Source organism: Somniosus microcephalus, unplaced genomic scaffold (assembly GCF_052327205.1).
Source record: "Somniosus microcephalus isolate GS21.2 unplaced genomic scaffold, FLI_Smic_1.0 scaffold336, whole genome shotgun sequence".
In the NCBI taxonomy this organism is placed as follows: domain Eukaryota; kingdom Metazoa; phylum Chordata; class Chondrichthyes; order Squaliformes; family Somniosidae; genus Somniosus; species Somniosus microcephalus.
In genome coordinates this window covers 41,866-60,711 of record NW_028225523.1, presented here as the reverse complement: position 1 = coordinate 60,711, position 18,846 = coordinate 41,866, and the positions used below count along the sequence as shown (strand labels likewise).

At 46.5% G+C, this 18,846-nt stretch overlaps 1 protein-coding gene across 1 annotated transcript in view; it reads right to left on the bottom strand.

Moving 5' to 3' along the window:
* LOC147081822 (uncharacterized) overlaps nt 1-18,846 on the bottom strand; it is a gene marked incomplete at its 5' end in the record, with an annotated part of 178,371 nt that overhangs the window by 127,411 nt on the left and 32,114 nt on the right. The gene's annotated exons all lie outside the window — the stretch shown is intronic.

Genomic DNA, 18,846 nt, shown 5'->3' with positions numbered 1-18,846 from the left:
GGTCCTGATATTAACCTGCTCTTTTTAGCAGGTGAGCAGGACAGCCGGTGGAAGGCAGCAGGGTCCTGCTTTAAATATGCAGATCAGGTCCCAATGATGTCGAGGGAGCAGTGAAGCCTTCCCCACCAGACAAATTGTGCAGGCTGCTGAATTGTGGGTAGCAGCGTCCCCTAACCATACGTTATGTTTCCTTGTGGGTTCGTAGAAGCAGCAGTGCTCCTCTTGGCCCCACAAGGAAGCCTAGGATCTCCCTTGCCCGGGGCATCTTCCCATCCCCTGATTCGTGGCTCGTGCAGATCATTCCCGCCCTCCCATTTAAATCTGGGCCAATGAAGCAATTGGCTTCCATTACTGTGGTATTTCCTCTTTCGTAGTTGTTAACTGTGTCATCATGGTGATTCACTTTCCAACAAGAGGTTATGCTGACTTGGACCTAGCATTGGTGTCTAGCATGCAGCCTTTTACTTCATAGGAAACCTAGCACAATGAACCAGATTTTGCAGGGCCATCGAAAACCTGGAACTTGCGATCTGTCAAGGTTCCCCCGGACAGATCATTCGCAAGCGCCCCAAAAACACTTTCACTGCAGCAGAGTTGGACTATTTGCCCAAATACTGCCCAGCAAATGCCCACGAAACTCTTACACCTGATAAAAGAAGGTGTAAGGATTAAAATAAATGTTAAATTAAACATTTTAAAATGAATCAAACATGCAAAAACATTTAAAATTAGTTTATGTACATTTTGGTCCGGATAAAAATGTTAAAAATTATTCCTCAAAAAATTACATTTTTATTTTAAATGCTTAATTAAAGGATGTTTTAATTACTTTTAAACATGGGAACATTATTTTTATTTCAGTTGTGTTAATTATTTATTTATTTGGGGATTTTGCATAAGCTTCTGAGGAATTCTCTTTCTAATTGGTTGACCTGGCCCACATGATCCCACGAACACTTACAAACCGCCTGCGTCCCTGGGATCCATGGGCCTTTACGCAGGTGTACGCCTGCAGGCCCAGGACCCAAAGACTCTGAAGCCCCGGAGCCAGCAGGTAGGTTCATATTATTTTTCGGGTCGGAGGTGTACTCCGGAGGTATTAAGGGCATTAAGGGATATGGAACCAAGGCAGAGAGATAGAGTTAAGATACAGATCAGCCATGATCTAATTGAATGGTGGAACAGGCTTGAGGGGCTGCATGGTTGTTCTGGACTTGTTAGATGTAGGTAGCGCCCCTAGTGGTAGTTATTGTATATTTGTAGTTATTTGACCTTCTTCCTGTCTGCATAGGAAGTAGTATTCGAGGAAGTGTTTTCTCAGTTGCGAACAAGGTTCAAGTGTGGCAGCTTGTTTTCTATCCTCCTCCATCCTTCTTTATACGCTAGGCAAGACGCAATGTCTGTGAGTATCCTTGTTTGGTAACATAATAACAACCTTGTCGGTATAGTATTTTGACAATACTTTGTCAATAAGAAGTTTATTAGCTGCTCGCTACTGAGGGTTAGCTTCACTGCTATTTACTTATACAGTTACCTACTTATAAGAACATAAGAACATAAGAAATAGGAGCAGGAGTAGGCCAATCGGCCCCTCGAGCCTGCTCCGCCATTCAATAAGATCATGGCTGATCTGATCCTAACTGCCAATCTGCTATCACAGAACCATCTCCTGAATCTAACAGAATTAGACACACGAAATAGCAGCAGGATCAGGCTACAAGGCCCCTGGGCCCGCTCCGCTACCCACAGGGCCATGTCCGATCCGAACCTGGACTCATGTCCAAATTCCTGCCCGCTCCCCGTAACCCTTAATTCCTTTTACTTCTAGGAAACTGTCTATTTCTGTTTTAAATTTATGTAATGATGTAGCTTCTACAGCTTTTTGGGGCAGCATATTCCATGGACCTACCACCCTCTGAGTGAAGTAGTTCCTCCTCTTCTCAGTTTTGAAAGAGCAGCCCCTTATTCTAAGACTATGCCCCCTAGTTCTAGTTTCACCCATCATCGGGAACATCCTCCCCGCATCCACCCGATCCAACCCCTTCACAATCTTATATGTTTCAATAAGATCGCCTCTCATTCTTCTGAACTCCAATGAGTAGAGTCCCAATCTACTCAACCTCTCCTCATATGTCCATCCCTCATCCCTGGGATTAACCGAGTGAACCTTCTTTGTACTGACTCGAGAGCAAGTATGTCTTTTCTTAAGTATGGACACCAAAACTGTATGCAGTATTCCAGGTGCGGTCTCACCAATACCTTGTACAACTGAAGCAATACCTCCCTATTTTTACATTCTATCCCCCTAGCAATGAAAGCCAACATTCCATTGGCCTTCTTAATCACTTGCTGCACCTGCATACTAACCTTTTGAGTTTCGTGCACCAGGACCCCCAGATCCCTTTGTACTTCAGTACTTTCCAGTTTCTTGCCATTAAGATAATAACTTGCTCTACGATTTTTCCTGCCAAAGTGCATAACCTCACACTTTCCAGTATTGTATTCCATCTGCCAAAGCTCTGCCCACTTACTTAGCCTGTCTATGTCCCCTTGCAGGTTTTTTATGTCCTCCTCACTCATTACTTTCCCTCCCATCTTAGTATCATCTGCAAACTTTGATATGTTACACTCGGTCCCCTCCTCCAAATCGTTAATATAGATTGTAAAGAGTTGGGGACCCAGCACTGACCCCTGCGGAACACCACTAGTTACTGATTGCCAGTCTGAGAATGAACCATTTATCCCAACTCTCTGCCTTCTGTTAGATAGCCAATCCTCTATCCATGCCGGAATATTACCCCCAATCCCGTGATTTTTTATCTTAAGCAATAATCTTTTGTGTGGCACCTTGTCAAATGCCTTTTGGAAGTCTAAATACACTACGTCCACTGGTTCCCCTTTATCCACCCTATATGTTGCTTCCTCAAAGAACTCCAGCAATTTTGTCAAACATGACTTCCCCTTCATAAAACCATGCTGACTTTGTCCTATTAAATTATGATTATCCAAATGTCCTGTTACTGTCTCCTTAATAATGGACTCCAAAATTTTACCTACCACAGATGTTAGGCTAACCGGTCTATAGTTTCCAGCCTTCTGTTTACTGCCCTTTTTAAATAAGGGTGTTACATTAGCAGTTTTCCAGTCTGCCGGGACCTTTGCTGAGTCCAGGGAGTTTTGGAAAGTTATTACCAATGCATCCACAATCCCTACCGCCACTTCCCTCAAGACCCTAGGATGTAAGCCATCAGGTCCAGGTGATTTATCCACCTTGAGTCCCATTATTTTACCGAGTACCACTTCCTTAGTGATTTTGATCGTGTTTAGCTCCTCCCCCACTAAAGCCCCCTGTTTGTCCAGTGTTGGGATATTCTTAGTGTCCTCTACTGTAAAGACTGATACAAAATATTCATTCAGTGTTTTTGCCATCTCCATATTTCCCACCATTAATTTCCCGGTCTCATCCTCTAAGGGACCAACATTAACTTTAGCCACCCTTTTTCCTTTTATATAACTATAAAAACTCTTACTATCTGTTTTTATATTTTTTGCTAATTTACTTTCATAATCTATCTTCCCTTTCTTAATCAATCTTTTTGTTATTTTTTGCTGTCTTTTAAAGTTTTCCCAATCCTCTATCCTCCCACTAGATTTGGCTACCTTATATGCCCTTGTTTTTAGTCGAATACTATCCTTAATTTCTTTACTTAGCCACGGATGGCTGTCTTTTCTTTTACACCCTTTTCTTCTCAGTGGAATATTTTTTTTTTGCAAGTTCTAAAATAACTCCTTAAATGTACACCACTGATCATGTATCGTCTTACCCTTTAATCTATTTTCCCAATCCACTCTATTCAATTCCGCTCTCATACCTTCATAGTCTCCTTTATTCAAGCTTAGCACGCTTGTTTGAGATCCAACCTTCTCACCCTCTAATTGAATATGGAATTCAACCATGTTATGGTCACTCATTCCAAGGGGATCCTTTACTAGGACATTTTTAATTAATCCTGTCTCGTTACACAGGACGAGATCTAAGGTTGCTTGCCCCCTGGTCGGTTCAGTTACATACTGCTCAAGAAACCCATCCCTAATACACTCAATGAACTCATCCTCAAGGCAGCCCTGCCCAATTTGATTTGTCCAATTAATATGATAGTTAAAATCCCCCATAATTATAGATGTTCCCTTATTACAAGCTCAGACTCCAGCTCATCAACACGGAGCTGGAGTTCCTGTAGCAGCAGACACTTGTCACAGACGTAATCACCGTGAGCCTCAATGGGGTTCACCGGCTCCCACATCTCGCAACAGTAACACATCACCTGCTCCATTCTATGTAATTATTTAAATTTTTTATCGTTAGTTATGGACACCCTCTGCCCGATTTTAGATGCTAGTACCCCCTTTAATTAATTGGATTTAAATTAAATCAATCCCTCTAGTTACACCAGTTAAATGGTTTACCAACAGTCATTCTGCACCAGAAAGGCCTTATTAACTGCAACCCACAGAGTTAAAGTTTGAAAAGAGCACCTAACACCCCACTTACCCTAACTCACACTTCCCCAAACTCACAGCACTCTTTGATGACTCACACTCAGTGCTTGCTCGCACTAGGATCTGTGTTAAGCAGTCTATTCTGTTTACATAAACATGTTTTTGCATCTTATGTAACATCTAATGTATAGTACTTACCTCTGTGTTCAAAACATACTTTGTCTTTGTTTACAGTTTCACACTTTTATTCAAGTAAAGCTTCAAAACAGCATCCGGCTTCTCGAGGAGCTATTTGAATGAGTATTTAGCTGACTGGATAGCTGGATAGGAGTTACATCTAGTGAGACCAGTACAGTGAAAAGGCAGCAATACGGCTAGCTGTGAAGAGAGGAGACCCTCCACGTGGAGCAGCAAGGACTCAAGAGTTAAGTGGCAGTCATCTAGGCGCAGAGTAAGCCATCACGACATAGCCAGCTTAAGTCTTCACCTTGTACACCACACTTACCTCACATCATCATGGCAGAAGGTAATACCGAAAATGCTACTCAGCAAGTAGAAGACTTCAAACAGTTAGATGAAACTGGAGAATGTGACAATCTGTCTATAAGCTCTTGTTACTACAAATCATCAGCCGGTTCTAGGTCATCAGCCGGTTCACGGTCATCAGCTGGTTCTAGGGCTAGTATGGCCATCGCCAGAGCATGGGCCAAAGCAGAAGCAGCCCAAGCCAGAGCAGCTTATGCCAAGAAAGAAATGGAAATAAAAGTTGAACGGGCCCGTCTCCAAGCCACATTAGACGCCCTGCAGGAAGAAAAAGAGAAAGATGCTGCATTAGCTGAGGCACAAATATTGGAGGCGGTTTTAATGGAAGCTGATCCTGAGTCAGCAAACAAAGTTCCAATTCCCATTCCGCGTCAGAGTCAACTACAGCGCACCACAGACTATGTGAGCGACCAAGCTGACACACAGTTTATGAGAGAGAGAGATGAAGACCCACACATCTCTACAGACTCAACCACACCATATAACATGCCCCATGTCACCAACCAAGTTCAAATTGGACTGCGTGCCCCAAGTCACAGGATCCTCCCCCATGAAACAGAGGACAATGAGCAGAGGAATGGAGCGCTGAAGAGAGAAACTCAGCAGCAGACCCCCTCTCATTTCCTCAAGACCCCCATCAGAGCCCCTACTCAAGGCGACCACGGTATAGGCCCCACAACCTACGACCTTGTCAAATATCTTGCACGCAGCCAGCTGGTGACGACAGGGTTAACCACGTTTGATGATAAACCAGAGAATTATTGGGCCTGGAAGTCCTCCTTCCACGGCACCATATCGGGCCTAGACCTGTCGGCAGGAGAAGAGCTCGAACTCCTTACCAAATGGCTCGGCCCGGAGTCCGCCGAACAGGCGCGCAGGATAATGGCAGTCAATGTGAGGCATCCGCCAGCTGGGTTGATGATGGCTTGGGTGAGGCTGGAAGAAAGCTACGGCTTGCCTGAAGCCATTGAAAGGGCTCTCTTTGCCAGGTTGGAGAACTTTCCGAAGTTGACAAATAAGGAACCCCAGAAACTTCCAGACCTTGGAGATCTGCTGTTGTAACTCGAAGCTGCAAAGCAGGATGGCTACCTACCTGGCCTATCATAATTAGACACTTTCAGAGGGGTAAGCCCCATCATTGAGAAGCTTCCATTCAATCTGCAGGAGAAGTGGACTTCATTCGGGTCAAGGTTCAAGCTAGAGCACAACGTTACCTTCCCTCCATTCTCTGTGTTTGCCAACTTCATCCGTAGAGATGCCAAAACCAGGACAGACCCCAGCTTCAACTTCTTCTCCTCCCACACAGCACTTGCCAGAAGAGGCAAGTTCGATAGACATGGAAAGACACCAATATCTGTCCACAAAACGCAAGTGTCTTCAACCGAGAACACAGGGGATCAGAAGAAATCCAAGGATATGAGCAAACAATGCCCCGTCCACAACAAGCCCCATCCATTAAATAAATGTAGAGGCTTCAGAGAGAAGTCCCTGGAAGACCGCAAACAGTACCTCAAAGAGAACTCCATATGTTTCAAGTGCTGCTCCTCCACGAACCATCTCGCTAAGAACTGCAAGGTAGATGCAAAATGCACAGAATGTGAAAGTGATCGGCACATTTCAGCACTCCACCCAGGCCCAGCTCCTTGGAAGTCAGAGTCGTCTCCTCCTGCCTCAGAGCACAGTGGGGAGGGAGAGGGAGCCGCCTATCCGGAGATTACATCCAAGCGCACCGAGGTGTGTGGAGAAGGAGTGAGCGCAAGAGCATGCTCCAAGATATGCCTCGTTAATGTGTACCCTGTAGGACGTCGCCAGGAATCTGAAAAGATGTATGCCATACTAGATGAACAAAGTAACTGTTCTCTAGCAAGATCCGAGTTCTTCGACATCTTCAAGGTCAAAGGAAGTCCGTCGCCTTACACGCTGAAGACGTGTGCTGGACTTTCAGAGACAGCCGGCAGGAGTGCCTGTGGTTATGTTGTTGAGTCAGCTGATGGGTAGATTAGTCTCCCCCCTTCCTACACTCATCGAATGTAATCAAGTCCCCGACAACCGTTCTGAGATTCCCACTCCGAATGCAGCTCATCACCACAATCATCTGAGACGCATTGCAGACGAGATCCCACCTCTTGATCCAGACGCAGACATACTGCTGTTATTGGGCAGGGACATCCTGAGGGTACATAAGGTAAGGAAACAGATCAACGGTCCACATGATGCCCCTTTTGCTCAAAGGCTAGACCTCGGCTGGGTCGTTGTTGGAGACATGTGCCTCAGGGGTGCTCACAAGCCATCTCAGGTGAGCACACTCAAGACTTCCATCTTGGAGAATGGTCGTCCAAGCTACCTTACCCCATACAGTAGTCAGATCTGAGTGAGAGAAGTTCAGTCATATGGCCCAGCCTCAGAACCCCCCAGCACTGATCTCCACAGACAGCACACAGATGATGCTCACTGGAGAGAACCTGGGTCAGTCAGTCTTCTATCGCACCGCCAGTGACCACAAACTTGCTCCATCGATCGACGACATGAGATTCCTCCAGATTATGGACAATGAGGTCTCTCGTGACAGCTCTAACAGCTGGGTTGAACCCTTACCCTGCCAGAACCCCAGGCGATGGCTGCCGAACAACAGGGAGTATGCCTATAATCGTCTTAACTCACTCCGTCGCACACTAGAGAAGAAGCCAAAGATGAAAGCACACTTCCTAGAGCTTGTCGAGAAAATGCTTGTCAACGATCATGCAGAGCTAGCTCCTCCACTCCAGGAAGGCCAAGAGTGTTGGTACCTCCCCTCCTTCGGAGTCTATCACCCCAAAAAGCCAGAACAGATCCGCGTGGTGTTTGATTCCAGTGCACCATATCAGGGAGTCTCTCTCAACGACGTACTCCTCACAGGGCCCGATCTCAACAACAGCCTCTTGGGGGTACTCATGAGATTCAGGAAAGAGCCCATCGCCATCACTGCCGATATCCAGCACATGTTTCACTGCTTTGTGGTGAGAGAAGACCACAGAGACTTCCTCTGCTTCCTGTGGTATCGCAACAACGACCCCAGCAGTGACATTGTGGACTACAGAATGCGTGTCCATGTCTTCGGCAATAGCCCGTCCCCTGCTGTCGCCATATACGGACTAAGGAGGGCTGCCAAGGAAGAAGAAGATAACTTTGGCAGTGATGTGAGAGGGTACATCGAATGAGAGTTCTACGTTGACGATGCACTGAAGTCATTCCCTGCCGAAGCAGAGGTCATCAGTGCCCTTGGGCGAGCTCAGGAACTACTTGCACTATCCAAACTCAGGCTACACAAAATAGCCTCTAACAGACCAGCAGTGATGGAGGCATTCCCCCTGAAGATTGTGCTAAGGATGTCAAGGATCTAGACATCTTCACTGATGACCTCCCCCTACAGCGTAGCCTAGGAGTGTCTTGGAACATAGCAAAAGACACGTTCACGTTCCAAGCCTTAGATGACAAGAAACCCTTCACACGTAGAGGAGTGCTCTCTGCAGTCAACAGCCTATACAACCCTCTCGGCTTCTTAGCCCCTGTCACCATACAAGGCAGGCTGCTCCTCAGGGAACTCTCCACACGCGCTGAAGAGTGGGATTCACCCCTCCCTGAAGAGATGGAAGCAGAGTGGAATAGATGGAGAGGCTCACTTCAAGACTTACAGGAGATCCAAATACCTCGCTCCTATACATCCTTCTCTCCCTCAAATGTCCAATTCAAGGAGCTTTGTGTCTTTGTAGACGCATCCGCTAAGGCCATCGCAGGTGTGGCTTATCTGAAGGTCACCACTCAAGATGGACAAAGCAAAGTCGGCTTCATCTTTGGAAAGGCCATGTTGGCACCCCAGCCAGACCTCACCATACCCAGATTGGAACTGTGCACAGCAGTATTAGCAGTTGAGATTGCAGAGTTCATAGTGGAGGAGATGGATCTGAAGTTCGACAGCATCAAGTATTATACAGACAGCAAAGTGGTGCTAGGTTACATCCATAACCAAACTAGGTGGTTCTACGTCTGCGTGAACAACAGGGTCCAACGTATCTTCAGACCCGGAATCGCCCCTCATCCTCACTCCGGCTATGCTTTTGACCCAGAAGACAGGTGTTACCCCTTATCCTCCAGGGGAGTTTGGGAAAAGAGAACTCTTCAAGCAAGAATGGAAACAGGTTCAGAGTCTTGCAGACACATTTTAGGGCAGGTGGCGTTGTATCTCAACACACTGCAGAGCTGACACAAGTGGCAGGACAAGAGGCCAGATCTCAAAGAAGGAGATGTTGTCTTGATGAAGGACAGTCAGGCAAAAAGGAATGACTGGCCTATGGCTATCATCATGAAGTCCCTTCCCAGCCAGGACGGGAGAGTGAGAAAGGTGGACTTGAAAGTCGTCAAAGAAGGAACAGCAAAGGTCTTCTCTTCGCCTGTCTCTGAGGTGGTCCTTCTTTTGTCGCCAGAGGACTCCAGTGACAAGTAGTTAGGCTTATGTGGGGTCATTAACGACCTCAGACGGGGAGTGTTCTGGACTTGTTAGATGTAGGTAGCGCCCCTAGTGGTAGTTATTGTATAGCAGCGTGTTATTTGACCTTCTTCCTGTCTGCATAGGAAGTAGTATTCGAGGAAGTGTTTTCTCAGTTGCGAACAAGGTCCAAGTGTGGCAGCTTGTTTTCTATCCTCCTCCATCCTTCCTTATACGCTAGGCAAGACGCAATGTCTGTGAGTATCCTTGTTTGGTAACATAATAACAACCTTGTCGGTATAGTATTTTGACAATACTTTGTCAATAAGAAGTTTATTAGCTGCTAGCTACTGAGGGTTAACTTCAGTGCTATTTACTTATACAGTTACCTACTTATCTGTGTTAAGCAGTCTATTCTGTTTTCATAAACATGTTTTTGCATCTTATGTAACATCTAATGTATAGTACTTACCTCTGTGTTCAAAACATACTTTGTCTTTGTTTACAGTTTCACACTTTTATTCAAGTAAAGCTTCAAAACAGCATCAGGCTTCTCGAGGAGTTATTTGAATGAGTGTTTAGCTGACTGGATAGCTGGATAGGAGTTACATCTAGTGAGACCAGTAGAATGGTCTACTCCTGTTCTTATGTACACTGAGCATGTGATGTGTCTTTGGATCTGCTGATGATATCCCATCAAAAGCAGTCCTCCTCATGCAGATCATGTAACAGTAAGAGAGTTGACATAGTTAGGTCCATCCTTCCTGGGTGCAAACTGGATTGCTGCAACTATTTGGTACTTGAAATATAACAAAAGTTAGAATTGTGCTAAAAGGCAGGACCAAGGACCCCAAAAGATAAATGCAAAATGATGAGTGCATGATCTTCTAAATGTTACCAGCAAAAATACAATTTTAGAAAGGTATCAAAAAAACTAACGAGCTTTGAAAGGTCTCACTGAGCAGGACTTGCCTGCTTCAAAGCAGATGCACAAATTCAGGAAATTTGAAGTAGGACCGATTTTACTCATTTCAGTATTATGGGACCTGCACAGCAGGCCTGCTGGAACTGCCACAAAGCCTGACATAGTCACACTCACAGAATCATACCTTTCAGCCAGCGTCCCAGACTCCTCCATCACTATCCCTGGGTATGTCCTGTCCCACCGGCAGGACAGACCCACCAGGGGTGGCAGCACAGTGGTATACAGTCGGGTGGGAGTGGCCCAGGGAGTCCTCGACATTGACTCCGGACCCCATGAAATCTCATGGCATCAAGTTAAACATGGGCAAGAAAAACTCCTGCTGATTACCACCTACTGTCCTCCCTCAGCTGATGAATCAGTAATACTCCATGTTGAACATCACTTCGAGAAGCACTGAGAGTAGCAAGGGCACAGAATGTGCTCTGGGTGGGAGACTTCAATGTCCATTAGCAAGAGTGGTTCGCTAGCACCACTACTGACCGAGCTGGCCGAAGGACATAGCTGCCAGTCTGGGCCTGCGACAGGTGGTGAGAGAACCAACATGAGGGAAAAACCTACTTTACCTCGTCCTCACCAATCTACCTGTCACAGATGCATCTGTCCATGACAGTATTGGTAACAGTGACCACCACACAGTCATTGTGGAGACGAAGTCTCATCTTCACACTGAGGACACTCTCCATCGTGATATGTGGCACTACCACTGTGCTAAATGGGATAGATTCAGAACAGATCTAGCAGCTCAAAACTGGGCATCCATGAGGTGCTGCGAGCCATCAGCAGCAGGAGAATTGTATACCACCACAATCTGTAATCTCATGGCCCGGCATATCCCTCACTCAACCATTACCATCAAGCTAGGGGACCAACCCTGGTTCAATGAGGAGTGCAGAAGAGCATGCCAGGAGCAGCACCAGACATAACTAAAAATGAAGTGCCAACCTGGTGAAGCTACAACACAGGACTACATACATGCTAAACAGCAGAAACAGCATGCTGAAGACAGAGCTAAGCGATCAGATCAATGCTCTGCAGTCCTGCCACATCCAGTCATGAATGGTGGTGGACCATTAAACAATTAACGGGAGGAGTAGGCTCCATGAACATCCCCATCCTCAATGATGGCAGAGCCCAGCACGTGAGTGCAAAAGACAAGCCGGAAGCATTCGCAACCATCTTAAGCCAGAAGTGCCGAGTAGATGATTCATCTCAGTTTCCTCCTGAGGTCCCCACCATCATAGAAGCCAGTCTTCAGCCAATTCAATTCACTCCACGTAATATCAAGAAAGGGCTGAGCACTCTGAATACAGCCCCGACAACATCCGACTGTCGTGCTGAAGACTTGTGCTCCAGAACTAGCCGTGCCACTAGCCAAGCTGTTCCAGTACAGCTACAACACTGGCATCTACCCAACAAAATGGAAAACTGCCCAGGTATGTCCTGTCCACAAAAAGCAGGACAAATCTAACCCGGCAAATTACCGCCCCATCAGTCTACTCTCAATCATCAGCAAAGTGATAGAAGGTGTTGTCAACAATGCTATCAAGCAGCACTTACTCACCAAAAACATGCTCATCATCTTCTTCTTTTGTATCGTAGTAGCAAAGCAAATCAAATGTCAATATCTAAGTTGGATATTAAGGCCAAAGCTTCCAGTTTAACAATGTGGATACCTTGTAGGCTGCCTGCAAATTTCCTCTGAGGGCAGTGCTCAATGATGTGCTCCAGGGTCTGATTAGGAGCTCCACAGTCACATGGTGGGGATGCTTTAATCTTCCATCTATGGAGAAGGTGCTCACCGATGCTCAATTTCGGTTCTGCCAGGACCACTCAGCTCCAGACCTCATTACAGACTTGGTCCAAACATGGACAAAAGAGCTGAATTCCAGAGGTGAGGAGAGAGTACCTGCCCTTGACATCAAGGCAGCATTTGACCAAGTGTGGCATCAAGAAGCCCTAGTAAAATTGAAGTCAATGGGAATCAGGGGAAAATTCTCCACTGGCTGGAGTCATAACTAGCACAAAGGAAGATGGCTGTGGTTGTTGGAGGTCAATCATCTCAGCCCCAGGATATCGCTGCAGGAGTTCCTCAGGGCAGTGTCCTAGGCCCAATCATCTTCAACTGCTTCATCAATAACCTTCCCTCCAGCATAAGGTCAGAACTGGGGATGTTTGCTGATGACTGCACAGCGATCAGTTCCATTTGTAATTCCTCAGATAATGAAGCAGTCCATGCCTGTATGTAGCAAGGCCTGGACGACATTCAGGCTTGGGCTGATAAGTGGCGAGTAACATTCGCGCCACACAAGTGCCAGGCAATGACCATCTCCAACAAGCGAGGATTTAACCACCTCCCCTTGATATTCAACGGCATTACCATCTCCGAATCCCACACCATTAACATCCTGGGAGGATCACCATTGACCAGAAACTTAACTGGACCAGCCACATAAATAGTGTTGCAACAAGAGCGGGTCAGAGGCTGGGTATCCTGCAGCGAGTGTCTCGCCTCCTGACTCCCCAAAGCCTTTCCACCATCTACAAGGCACAAGTCAGGAGTGCGATGGAATACTCTCCACTTGCCTGGATGAGTGCAGCTCCAACAACACTCAAGAAGCTCAACACCATCTAGGACAAAGGAGCCCGCTTGATTGGCACACCATCCACCACCTTAAACATTCACTCCCTACACCAGTGGCATACCATGGCTGCAGTGTGTACCATCTATAAGATGCACTGCAGCAACTTGCCACGGCTTCTTCGGCAGCACCTCCCAAACCCGCGACTTCTACCACCTACATGGACAAGAGCAGCAGGCGCATGGGAACACCTTCACCTGCAAGTTCCCCTCCAAGTTACACACCATCCTGACTTGGAAATATATCGCCGATCCTTCATCGTTGCTGGGTCAAGTTCCTGGAACTCCCTCTCTAACAGCACTGTGGGAGTACTTTCGCCACACGGACTACAGCGGTTCAAGAAGGTGGCTCACGACCACCTTCTCGAGGGATATTGGGGATGGGCAATAAATGCCGGCCTTGTCAGCGACGCCCACATTCTGGAACGAATTTTTTTTTACCACCTACAGGTCTTTCCACAGAAAGCTGTTGCTGGTGCTGATGGTTATCTTGCTCCTCGTCCGAGGTCCAATCTAAGGCAGCCATCCTGATCTTGTGTCTCTACACCACCAAAGTGGTCAAATTAGCCTCTCACCACAAGTACTCTGAACAAACACTTTCCCAGTGGGAGGTAAGAAAGCAGCTGTGAACACTGAGTATAATATTGCTGTATTTGCCTGACTATTAATGAGCCCCATGAATTGCTGCTCTCTTCTCGCCTTGGTTTCAATGGCGACTTTCAGAAACCCATGAAAACCGTGCATGCTCTGTTAAATTTAAATGCTGGTTGAAATATCATTGCAATCCACTGATTTAAATATTCAAATCGTTAACCCGCCTCTCCGGAGGGAATTACACACATGCAGCTGAACGTGCCTGAGTTAACCCGGAAGTTGGCACGTTGGAGCCGTTTTCCGGATGCCCTGACATTTTCGCTGAATTTAACCCCCCACCCCACCACCCCCCAACCCGCACCTAAACACCCCCCCCAACCTGCACCTAACACGTTCTTCAATGTTAAAATTCCCTGCAGAGTGACTGAGCACTTGGACAAGTATGAGCTGATCAAAGAGAATCAGTATGGATTTGTGAAGGGTACATCTGTTTAATCTAATGAATTTTTTTTGAGGAGGTCACAAGCATGGTGGATAGGGGAGTGTCTATGTTGTCTATATGGACTTCCAGCAGCATTTAACAAGGTTCTGCATCAAAGATTATTACCATAATAAATTAATGCGCATAGAATATGAGATAACCTTGTGACATGGGTTGGTAATTGATTGGGAGGTAGGAGGCAGAGATAAAGGGAATGTTCTCTGTTTGGTGAGATGTGACAAGTGATGTCCCCAGGGATCTGTACTGGGATTTATATGTAATATATATATGTAATAGAAAGTTGCATATCATAGTTTGCAGATGACACTAAGTTGGGAGGGACATTATGTTGTGTAGATGGGATCAGGAAGTTTCAAAGGGAAAGTGACAAATTAAGTGAGTGGGCAAAACTATGGCAAATGCATTTCAATGTGAGGAAGTGTGAGATCCACTTTGAATCTAAGAAAGACAAATCAGCATATTTTCTTAATTGTGAGAGATGGAAGGCAAAAGGATTTGGGTGTCCATGTGCACAGATCACTAAAAGTTCGTGCACAGGTACAAAAAGTAATCAAAAAGGCTAATGGAATGTTGGCCCTTATCTCAAGGGGGTCGAATATAAAGGGGAGAAAGTGATGCTTCAGTTGTACAGAGTCTTGGTAAGACCCCAACTGGAGTGCTGTGTTCCGTTTTGGGTACCGAACCTCAGGAAAGATATATTGGCCTTGGAGGGGGTACAGCGCAGATTCAATAGGATACCAGGGCTTGAAGGATTACATTATAAGGACAGGTTGCATAAACTTGGTTTTTATTCCCTTGAGTTCAGAAGGTTGAAGGGTGATCTAATCGAGGTGTTTAAAACAATGGCCCTGAAATTAGGATCGGGGGCTTGCCGCGCGTGCAAGCCCCCGATGTGCACTCACCCTGCGCGCCGACATCTGAAGCCCGGGCCTGCTTGCATTTCCTGTCACAAGCCCGGTTCAGATGTCGGCGCGATGTGCTTACCTGATCCAGCGGCGTAGTTAGTGCGATGTGCCGGCTGGGATCAGGTGAGCACTGTGCAGCCAATCAGGGGAGGGGAAACTCATTCATGAGTTTGACAGTAAGAGCTGTCAAACTCATGAAAAGTATGGGCTGCCAAAACACTATGGCCTAGAAATTCAGTGGGCCTTGCGCCCACTTAGCGCCTAAAGAGGTCTTTTGCGCCGGCGGGGTGGTAGCGCGGAAATTGAGTGCAGCGGTATTGGCGGCGGTAGCCGTTAGTGCTGCGCCGGGACCGATGACGTCATCGGTGTGCGCGGTGGCCCGTAACGCCCCGAAACCGCGCCGATCCCCATGTTTATTTGCGGCCGCCTCCTCCGAAGCAGGCGCAAACAGCGACCAGAAAACAGGGCCGTCCTGCTGCCATAGTGGGGCGCTTTAAAGTGGAAGGTGCGGCCGGCCGCTTTTTCGGCAGCCGCCTGCCCGCACCTCCTTCCCCGGCCTCCTCCACCCCCCCCACGGCATTGCCGGCTGGTTTCCGTGGAGCCCGGCACTTCTCCATTGTGCCGGGCTCTTTTGCCGGCACTCGCGATCGGGGCTCCGGCCGTTGCAGGCACCTCCCCCTTAAGAGAAGGAGGAGGCCTGCAGTACCGCAGCCTGCCGCACCGCATCGGGTGGCGCTGCGGCAACTAGCGCACCGATATTCAGTTGCAGCGCCCCAAACGGAGGTGGGCACACCCTGGTATAGCGCCCGCTTCCGAATTGGGGCGCAGAAGACGAATATACGGCGTGCGCTAATGCCTCCCCGCCCAGCGCTAACTTTTGGGCGCGAGCGAGCTGCCCGCGCCCAAGTGAATTTCTAGGCCTATAACTTTAAATAAAATTTTAAAAAACAACCCACTGATTATATTAACTATAAATAAGTGTAAAAAAATGTTTTAAACAATTAATCAATTTTTTGAAAAAAATAAATTTTTTAAAAATAGGGTCTAAAACTAAACTTACCATCCTGTAAATTCTTTAAAAATAACAAACCTGTGGAAAAAAAATTTCTACATTGTACTAAAAGCCCACTTACCTGAAAAACTAAATACTTACGTCTTGTTTTTCCACGCGTAAAGACCGGAGGCCTTTACATGCGCGCAACTCTGAAAAAAAAAGGAATTTTACTGCGCACGCGCTGCCTGTGCAGTCGCTCACGTTCTGCCTCTTAACCCTTTGGATCAGAGGACAGGAAATGCCGGTTTTCAGCACATGCGCTGTGCATGCTGAAAACCGGCAATTCCTCCGGGCACACGCGTGAGTACCCCGTCCTTACTCACGCGTTGTGCCCGGAATTACTGGGCCAACAAAGGGATTCAATAGAGTAGATACAGAGAAGCTATTTCCTCTGGTAGGGGAATCCAGAACAAGGAGGCACAATCTTAAAATTAGAACTAGACCATTTATGAGTGAATTCAGGAAACACTTTCTCAAAAAAGGGCAGTGGAATTCTGTTACTCTCTCTCCCTAAAGGCTGTAGATGCTGGGTCAAGTGACATTTTTAAGCATGTGATCATTAGTTTTTTGTTCGGTAATATTCAAAAGTCGCTGCAAGATGACTTCATTGGCGCTCCGACATAATATTAACCTGTAGTCAGGGAAAGTCATGCACTGTCTGCAGCCCAGCAGCAGAACCACGACAGGAGCCGACTGGCCAGAAGAGGCCAGGGTAAAAATTACCTGTTAGAACTTCTTGTGGACCAAGAGGAGCAGGAGTTTTCCCCCCAGACACCGAAAGAGTCCCTGGGCCTCGTCATGACCTTCGGTCGCCCTCAATGCCCCAGCCCTGGCCTCCCCCGATCTCTGACAGCCCTCAAGACCCCTCCTCCCACTGACTGAGTCCTCAGGTGCGGCCTCCTGCCACCAAATTACCGTTTCCCGTCTACTGGCCAGGTCGTGAATTTGGCCAGGTGACGGGTGGGATTCTGGGAACTTTTATTTCAATAAGGCCCTGCCATTAAGATTAGCAGGGCCTCCACATACCCGAACTCCCTGAGTGAGCCGCCAGGCACCAGGCTCACGCACATCGTTCCCGCCCGCCATAAAAACTGAGGCCATTGTGTCTATAAAGACAACTGGTGATGATGGGGGAAAAAGAGCAAGTATGTGTTTGAGAATGAGCTCTTATATAAAGCAGGCTTAGTACCGAGGTCTTAGAGGCTGTATCCTAGGTGGGCTTCTTTATTTGATGACAGAGTATTACTTTATATCTAAAGTTTGAACAAATAGGAAAGAATGTTATTGGCCCAGAAATTCGGGTCGGGGGCTTCCCGCGGGTGTAAGCCCCCGATCTGCACTTACCTTGCGCGCCAGCCGTTGAGCTGTAGGGCCCCGTGAAATTCCAATCCGGGGCCTGGTCCAGCTGCTGGCGCGCACTGCTTGCGTATCCCAGGGGCGCAGTTAGTTCGATGCGACCCCTGGGATCACATGGGCTATGGGCAGCCAATCGGAGCAGGGAATGCTCCATTCATAAGTCTGACAAGAAGAGCTGTCAAGACTTATAAATACTACGGTCCCAAAATAGCACTAAACCTTCAAATACATTTTTTAAAAACATCACATTTTTTAAATAAACTATAAATTACATTAAATAACTATTTTAAACAATAATTTAAATTTTTGAAACAAATAATTTTATATTCTAACGGGGCTACAAATAAACTTACCTTGCTTTAAAGTATTTAAAAATAATAAACCTGTGGAAAAAATGTTTTAATTTTAATTAATTCACCACTTACCTTGTAAAAAGCAGGCCTTACGCCTGCTTTTTATATTTCTAAATTCTGCAGGCTTACGAATCCGGAGAAACCTGTAAAAAAAAATTAAGTTTGTTGCGCACGCGCTGCCTCCCCCGCGCACGCGTTCGACCTCTGAACCTCTTCATTCAGGGGAACGGAAGTGCCGGTTTCCCGCGCATGCGCAGTGCATGCAGGAAACCGGCACTTCCATCGGACCCACAGGTGAGTACCCCGTGTGTACTCACCCGTGGAGACCCGAATTTCTGGGCCAATATTAACTCCTCCCGCAATGCAGGGATTAGGCCGCACTAAGGGAATCAATTAAATCACACCAATCATAACAAATTATTATTTTTCCCTGGGTGCAAAGCAGAGGAAAATTGGCCTCGTGATTTGATAAAGCATCACTGACTTAATCTGATAACCCAAGGTGACAAGCACTTTGGCTTGAAGCTGGCCTCTACAATAATCCACATACAGCCCCACCTCCTTTTAATGTATTACTTTAATTTAATTCTGCTATATGTGAAGTTTGAATAAATGAGGATATGAGATTAGCAGATGCAGATGTGGTCGTCATCATTCTTTAAATGTGGTTCAGCTTTCACATCCAAAAGTTACTCCCTGACTGTTCATAGTCAGTTTCCATTCCAGCCCTCTAGATATATTTTACAGAAAAACATGAGCCTGTGACCAATACAAATCACTATTGGTACCACTAGCATTTTTGACATTAGTTAAGGCACATGGAAGTTAAGCTACATTTTCTGATTTCAAATACCTTCAATGTTTTGTCCAACTGCTATTGAGAAGGTTTAATTTCACACCTAGTGTAGGGATTTCGCAATAATTTTGAAATTTCCTACTGTTCCGAAGATTGAT